We start from the raw sequence: 7271 nt of genomic DNA, 5'->3' as shown, positions 1-7271 counted from the left end.
GATTAATCTCTTCGTTGACTCAGTTCCGAATCCTACTTTATCTAATGAAGAGAAGGAGAAAATAGACTTACCATTCACATGGGAGGAGATTGAACTCTCTCTAATGTCGCTAGCTTCAGGAAAAGCTGCAGGACCCGACGCTATTCCTTTAGAATTTTATAAATTCTTTAGGAATGCTTTAAAAGTAGAACTAATGGATTTATGTCTGAAGGCACAGCAAGGTAACGCCCCTCAATCATGGCATGAGTCTATTATTACGGTGTTTCTTAAAAAAGGCAAGCCTCCGTTATTACCCTCATCCTTTCGCCCTATCTCACTTATAAATACTGATAGCAATATCTTTTCCAAAATTTTAGCGGTAAGACTATCTAACATCATCTCCCCTTTAGTTTCTAAGTATCAACATGGTTTTATCCCAGCTAGAGACACTGCCGATCACATTAGACGTGTGATTTCCTTTTTGGATTGGTCCCAAGCAACTCGGTCTAATATTGGACTTGTATTTTTAGATGCTGAGAAAGCTTTTGACCGGGTTGCTTGGGGCTACCTTTGGGAAATTTTGCTTAGAAAGGGATTAGGACAGGGTATCATAAAAGCCTTAAAAACTTTGTATATTTCCCCTAGAGCGTACATTCGTATCAATGGGCAATTATCGTCACCTTTATCAATCACTAGGGGTACTCGTCAGGGATGCCCCTGTTCTCCCCTACTTTTTGCTTTTTATATTGACCCTTTAATTAACCGTTTTTTTTTAGAAGCTAACATTAAACCCATACATTTAGCTAATATTAATTATCGAGTTCTTGCCTACGCCGACGACATTGTGATCACTACTACGGACGTTCAAACTGCTCTACCTATTATCAATGAGATTGCTAAACAGTTTGGTTTTTTTTCGGGCTATAAATTAAATCTGGAAAAGACTCAAATTCTCTGCTCAGGAGAAAATCCACCTTTAAACATTTCTCTCACCTCAGAAGTCATATATTTAGGAATCAAAATTTCTTTACCTATAGAAAAAATACCAGAACGCAACCTAAATCCTATAGTAGCCCAAATCAATACCTCATTACACCGCCTTGATCATCTACGTTTATCTCTCTTTGGTAGACTTAACATTTTAAAAATGTTGGTTCTACCAAAGGTTCTATATTTATTTCGTACAATACCTCTGGATTTTCAATTACTTTCTTTTAGAAATTTAGAGAGAACTATATTTCGATTTCTTTGGGGCTACAAACGCCATAGGAAAGCTGCGAAGAAAATGATTCTTAGCAGCGATTGTGGCGGTTGGGATGTTCCTTATTTTCTTTTCTATTATTTCTCTGCCGTTTTACAATACATTGGTCCCCTAATTATGGGAGATAGAGTCGAACTTCTAGATTGCCAGACTCCATCAATCTATCAAATGATCTTGGGTGAGAAAATGAAGGGCAGCTTTCTGAGAGTCGTAGAACCTAGCTATTATAAAAAAACTAAATATAAAACCCTGAAATCAGCTTTCCGAGTCTGGCAAAAAATTCGAAGACATATAAAATTAAGGAAATTAAATTTCTATACTCCCCTTATGTCAAAGGATTTACTTCCAGAAACTTTTCACGATTTAACCATGTATAGATGGCAGCAGAAAGGAATAAGGTACCTGGGTGATTTATTTTTTAATGGTCAAATCGTTTCTTTTTTGGATTTAACAACTAATTTTTCGGTGGGAAGAAATGATTTTTTTAAATATCCACAACTTCGTAGCTTTTTACAGAATCATCCTTTAATTCCTCCAGTTAAAACTCCACTGCTAGAGCTACCACAAAAAAAACCCCGTATAGGAGCAATTTATTTAAGTTTAATGCAGGAATATGGGGATGATCTGGGTCAATGCCAGCTGAAATGGGCTAATACTTTAGGCATACCGGATGTTGATATTTTATTGTCGATTAAAATGGCTGCAGAGTGTCTTATAACTGGGATGATGAAATCCCAACACTTCATGTGCATCCATAATTTGTATTACACTCCAAGTAAAGTTGTTAAATGGAGTACGACGGTAGGCACGACTTGCAGTCGGTGTGGAGTATACGCAGCCGATGAATTACACATGTTTTTTTCTTGCTCTAAAATGTCATCATTGTATCAACAAATTGAAACTTTTATATCTATTATTTTGAAATGTGACATTAAGTTAACTTCCGAATTAGTATTGCTTGGTATAGATCATACTGTTACTAGGCCCAGATCAATTTCTTATTTTCTTTTTCTATGCATGGCTGCAATCAGATCCTGTATTACCAAAGAATGGATTAGTCAGGATCCCCCCACGTTTTTCATGTGGCGGGAAAAATTATTGTTTATGTATAACATGGAATCTGCTATATATAAGTTAAAGGGGGTTAAAAAAAGAATTATGGGGGAAAAAATCTGGGCACCAATTGCCGAGTGGATTTAATTTCCTTTGTTTTCTGTTTTACATTTTTTTTATTATGCATTCTGCAAAAAAAAAAAAAGAAGAAAAAAGTTTTGCTACATAGATTTCCTGACTTCAGAATATATTGTGTTATTTTGCTTACCATGTTTTGCTGTATTTCCTTGCAATAAAACAATAAAACTTTAAAAAAAAAAAAAAAGTAACCAAAGTAAACACAATTACTGTCATAAAATTTTCTGGACAATACCATATGGCAACAAGGGGCAGTAGGAGTAAAATGTAAGGGGCAACATCATCTATTGCCCAATTCTTTCCCCTTCAAAATTCGTCTACACGTGCACCACATTGCAAAGAGTAATTTCGAGGTGGCAATTACAAATAATGGTGTTGTTTCAACTTTAAGTAGCCTAAAAACCTCGATGTGGTTTCTGAGCCCTAAGTTTCTGCACAGTTGAAGGACCCACTTTGATCTCGACCTATGATATGCAGGACAGAAGAGCATTACATGGCATTCTGTTTCTTCCGGAGCAGAGAGGCCAGGGCAATCTAATTTTACTGCACCCTTCCATTTGTTTGTGAATGCACGCAACGGGAGTATGCCATGTCTGAACTGTAAGAACGTTTTTTTTGCCATAAATGGCTGGATACTGTCCAAGGTCGTTTCAAGTTTATATTGCTGCTTCACATCCAGAAACCTTGATGTCAAAGAGCATGAGATCGAGCTTCGGGCTAGTTTAGCAATCTTAAAATCCTTAAAGGCTAAAACGAAAGCTTTTTTTTGTGAGAGGATGGAACAGGTCTCTTCCGGAATTGACCACATGTTGCCACACCCCAGTGCAAAGCAAAGACTCTTAACATAGGACAGCCATGGTAAGTTAGTAGCCCCCAATTTACACATGACATCCCTCAATTCCTCCCTGTAGTTAATTAACTCTGGCGTGCTCCAGATGCGACGCCAGAATAGGAGAGGGCGGGAGGCGATTAAATCTGAGATGGGGCCGATCCCTAAGTCCATCCAGAGCGGGGTCAGGGGCATACTTTTTGTGAGACCCAGCCGTTGCCTGATAAATGTATTCTCTATATTGACTTCGGAATACCCAGTCTTCACTAGGTTCCAGAAGGATCTTGTGTCTCTAGAGTCCAAAGCTTTCCTGATCGCTTCCCATTTTTCATTGTCCCAGGCTATTTTAGCTTCTGCCAAGGTATTTTTATAATGAAACCTCGCTACTCTGGTGCCTAGGACATCTTTATTACTGATTCTAAATATCAGTACACTTTTAGCTTCCCCTGCACGCCCTATTAAACCATTGGTGTTTCAATTTAGGGTCAGGCTTGTTATCATTTTCATGTTTATAAAAAAAGCCTGCCAACTTTGAGAACAACTCCTGATGATTAGCTTTCATAAGCAACATAGATTCTTGGTAGTTTCCAAAATCTTTGAAAGCAACCTCTAGATAATCTCGGAATACAAATGAGCTATTTTTTCATCTGATACAGCTAATGTACCCCAGCGAACTCTTCTACCACCCTCTCTTACCAAAAGTTTGGAGGGGGTTGGATTGGTTAACCACAGGCTTTCCTGAATTGGGAAATACTCAACTCCAATATTAGTGGGTTGTGATCGCTTTCACATCGAGTTTGGACAATAAAGTCACTAATTTTGGACCAATATTCAACGTCAACCAAAAAATAATCAATTATAGAGGCCTGTCCTATTTTATTAAAAGTAGGGTTTCCCGGGCTATCTGAAGGAATTCGATCATTACAGGCCCTAAGGGAATAGGTAATTATAAGTGAGGTCAGCTGGAGAACAAGGGGGGACCACCCCTTAGTTGGTAGGTGTTACAATCTGGAATAGACCAAGCAGAATCTTCTTCGCTCGTAATATTGGAACTAATGCAGTTGAGAGGTTCGAAGTGGCAATTAAAATCAGATTCCGGTAGAGTCAACAAAAATGAAGACAAAGAGTCCAGGGTCTGTGAGATATGCCCCGGTTTCACTGGGCGGGAATATACATTTATAATAGCCAGCTTGGAATGATCATCAAACAGGAGAAGTATACAAAGTATGTTGAGAAAACCAGTGTCCAGAACTTTAATCAAACACCCCAAGTGAGTGGCAACCCAAATACATAAGCCCCCTGATGGTCTCCCCCTAGGGCCCTGAAGGGCTGGGATTGAATAAGTTGCATATCCTTGGCTATATAATGGATTAACAGACCATGTCTCTTGAAAGATACATAGGTCATGCTTATCAATGTATGCACCCCAATCAGGATGGTCCATTTTAGACACAAGACCTGCTATGTTCCACGAGAGAACATTTGTATTATATGTATCTGTTATATCTTCGGTCAGGAGGTCAGAAATGTCCACCTCCCGCCGAGGTGTTTGGCAGCGTGTCCCCTCATGGACTTGAGTGATTCCCGATGGATCCCCCGAAGTATTCAGTGGGGCTCCCCGTCTACCCCGGGCTAATATGTTCCCATTTTTTATATACATCTCCCATTCTTTCTATCAGGGGAGTAGAAGGATAGAAATAACCAAGAGGGAGTGTCCTTATGCCACTAACCTCCCTTCCACGGTCCCAGTTTAAAATGTAGTCAACCACCCTGGGGTCCCTGAAGTTGATCAATACACATTCCCCCTGGATATCTTCCTTCCTCTGGCCCAGCCAGTTAAGCCCCCGGGTGAAGAGAATTTCACTCTGGAGAAAAGTGGGTAGTGGTCTATATTTATTTAGCCAGAAAAACACTTTATCTTTTAATTCAGGGTATGACTCCTCTCTATCTGTTTCCAGCTCAGGGACTCCAGTTAGGATAACAGTATAGGTAGTCGAAGTCGGAGGTAAATCTATACATTGTTGGGTGTGTTTTGGTTTGGCTCTATTATAACGGCCTTTGTTCTCAGAGTCTCCTCTACTTTTACTGGAATTATTAGATTCCACTTGTGGACACAAGGTTGTTACCAGTGTCAGAGGGCCTTGACCATCCACTTCCTTCTCTAGAGCCCCAGGTTGTAAGCCGCCCAAATCTGTAGAGTGATTTGGTGGAGGGGGGAGCCCCAATACAACATTAACTTCTCTAGGGACGATATGAGGGGTTGTCATCACGCTATTGCTCTGGAATATAGGCGCCTGTTCTAAAGCCTTGGAACTGAGCAAGGTATTGCAAAGGTTGTCAATTGTGGTCCCCCATAGGTCAATCGTCAAAGTAAGCTTCTCTAGATGTTTTTTGAGGGGTTCTATCTGGCTATGGATATAAGTTTCCAAATGGATTTTAATTTCACTTGACATATTTGTAGTCCATGGTGGGGGCTCCAATACTATGGGGCTACTTACACCGGGTGTGTTGCTTTCTATTTGAGTCTTAGGGGCTAATCTCGAGGTGGGTTTGCTTGCTTCCCTCTTTGTGTGTTTTCTGTTTCTTTTGGCTGCCTTTCTTGTTCTGCCCCCCCCCCATATCGGATTTATCAACAGTTGCAGAGGGTACTCTTTCCATAGCTAGCATTAATTCAGGAGTATTCAATACATTTACTGTCTGAGACAGATCAGAAGCTCCTGATTCCACAACCATGGAGGGGCTTAGTATTGGAATTGTTGGTGTCAGGGAGAGACGGCGCTCTGTGTGTAATATCTCATGTGAGACAGCTCCTATTGTTTGACGCAGCATTTTGTTATTGGCTGTTGGTTTGGTAATAGGTGTACGTGCAGAGGCTTTGTATCAGGTATTTGGTCTTGCGGGCGGAGGCGGGCTCTCCCCCATGCTTATACAATTACTAGGGTTACTCGTAAAGGACGAAGAATGTTAAAAGATCAAGCAAAATATACACGCTCCCTACAGTTCGTCAGTGACAGCAGTCTTTGAGCATACTAAACCCCTCAAGAAACTCTTTTGAGCATCATCAGTTAAACAGGTCTCAAATAATCACATGGACACTCACTTTTGCCGACTTATCAGCGGGGTGGCCCAGTCCAGTCCCTTACAGTCTCGGACGGGTTCAGACGGGCCGAGAGCCCGACTCCGCTTTTTAAGTGCCTCCTGGCGCTTGCTGATGTCGTAGGATCAAGGCTCCACAAAGGGGATGCCGGGACTTGGTTTCCTTCGTCCTGCCTTGCGAGTGTGTAGACCAGCGGGAGCAGCAGGGTACTGTGAGAGAGCATTGCGGTGCTCCCAGAACCGATAATGAAGGTAGGAGTGTCAGCGTCCTTGGCTCAGCGTTGCCCTATTTTTTTTTTAAAACAGATTTTATTCATTTACACAAATGCATTAAGATACATGCTCAGAAGACACAGTACACATCATATCAAATTCTTTAACATCGTGTGTAGGTATAATGACACAGTCGTACAACTGGCGTTCCTTTGCTATTGCATATTTTGACGCCAATAGTGTTAAATTTAGGCACTGATAAAGTGTCCCCCTGCCCTTTCAGAAGCCATATTGGATCTCAGCTAAGATGTTGTTATCTTCTGCCCATTCTTCCAATCAATTTATCAAAAGTCTGCCAATTAATTTTGCTGCACTATCTATTTGAGAGATGGGGCGATAGTTAGTTGGGTTCGACCCATCCCCTTTTTTTGTATACCGGATTGAACACTGATTGCTTCCATGAGGGTAAAGGACCTGTTTTACTGATTGCATTAAATGCAATTGCCAGCAGTGGAGCCCATAGGGTTCTAATTGCAAGGAAAAGATCTACTGGACCCCATCTGGTCCATCCGCCTTCATGGCGGGGACTGGGAAAGGGCAAGTACTATTACTTTAATTCCAAAAATGAGCCTGGGTATATCCCCTTGACCTAGAATAATGACTCTCAGACTCGTCTTTCCCCTCTTTTGGAAGATTGTCTGA

Source organism: Lissotriton helveticus, chromosome 10, assembly GCF_964261635.1.
Source record: "Lissotriton helveticus chromosome 10, aLisHel1.1, whole genome shotgun sequence".
NCBI lineage: Eukaryota > Metazoa > Chordata > Amphibia > Caudata > Salamandridae > Lissotriton > Lissotriton helveticus.
The sequence above is the reverse complement of the archived record's forward strand: the minus strand, read 5'-3'. Positions refer to the sequence as shown.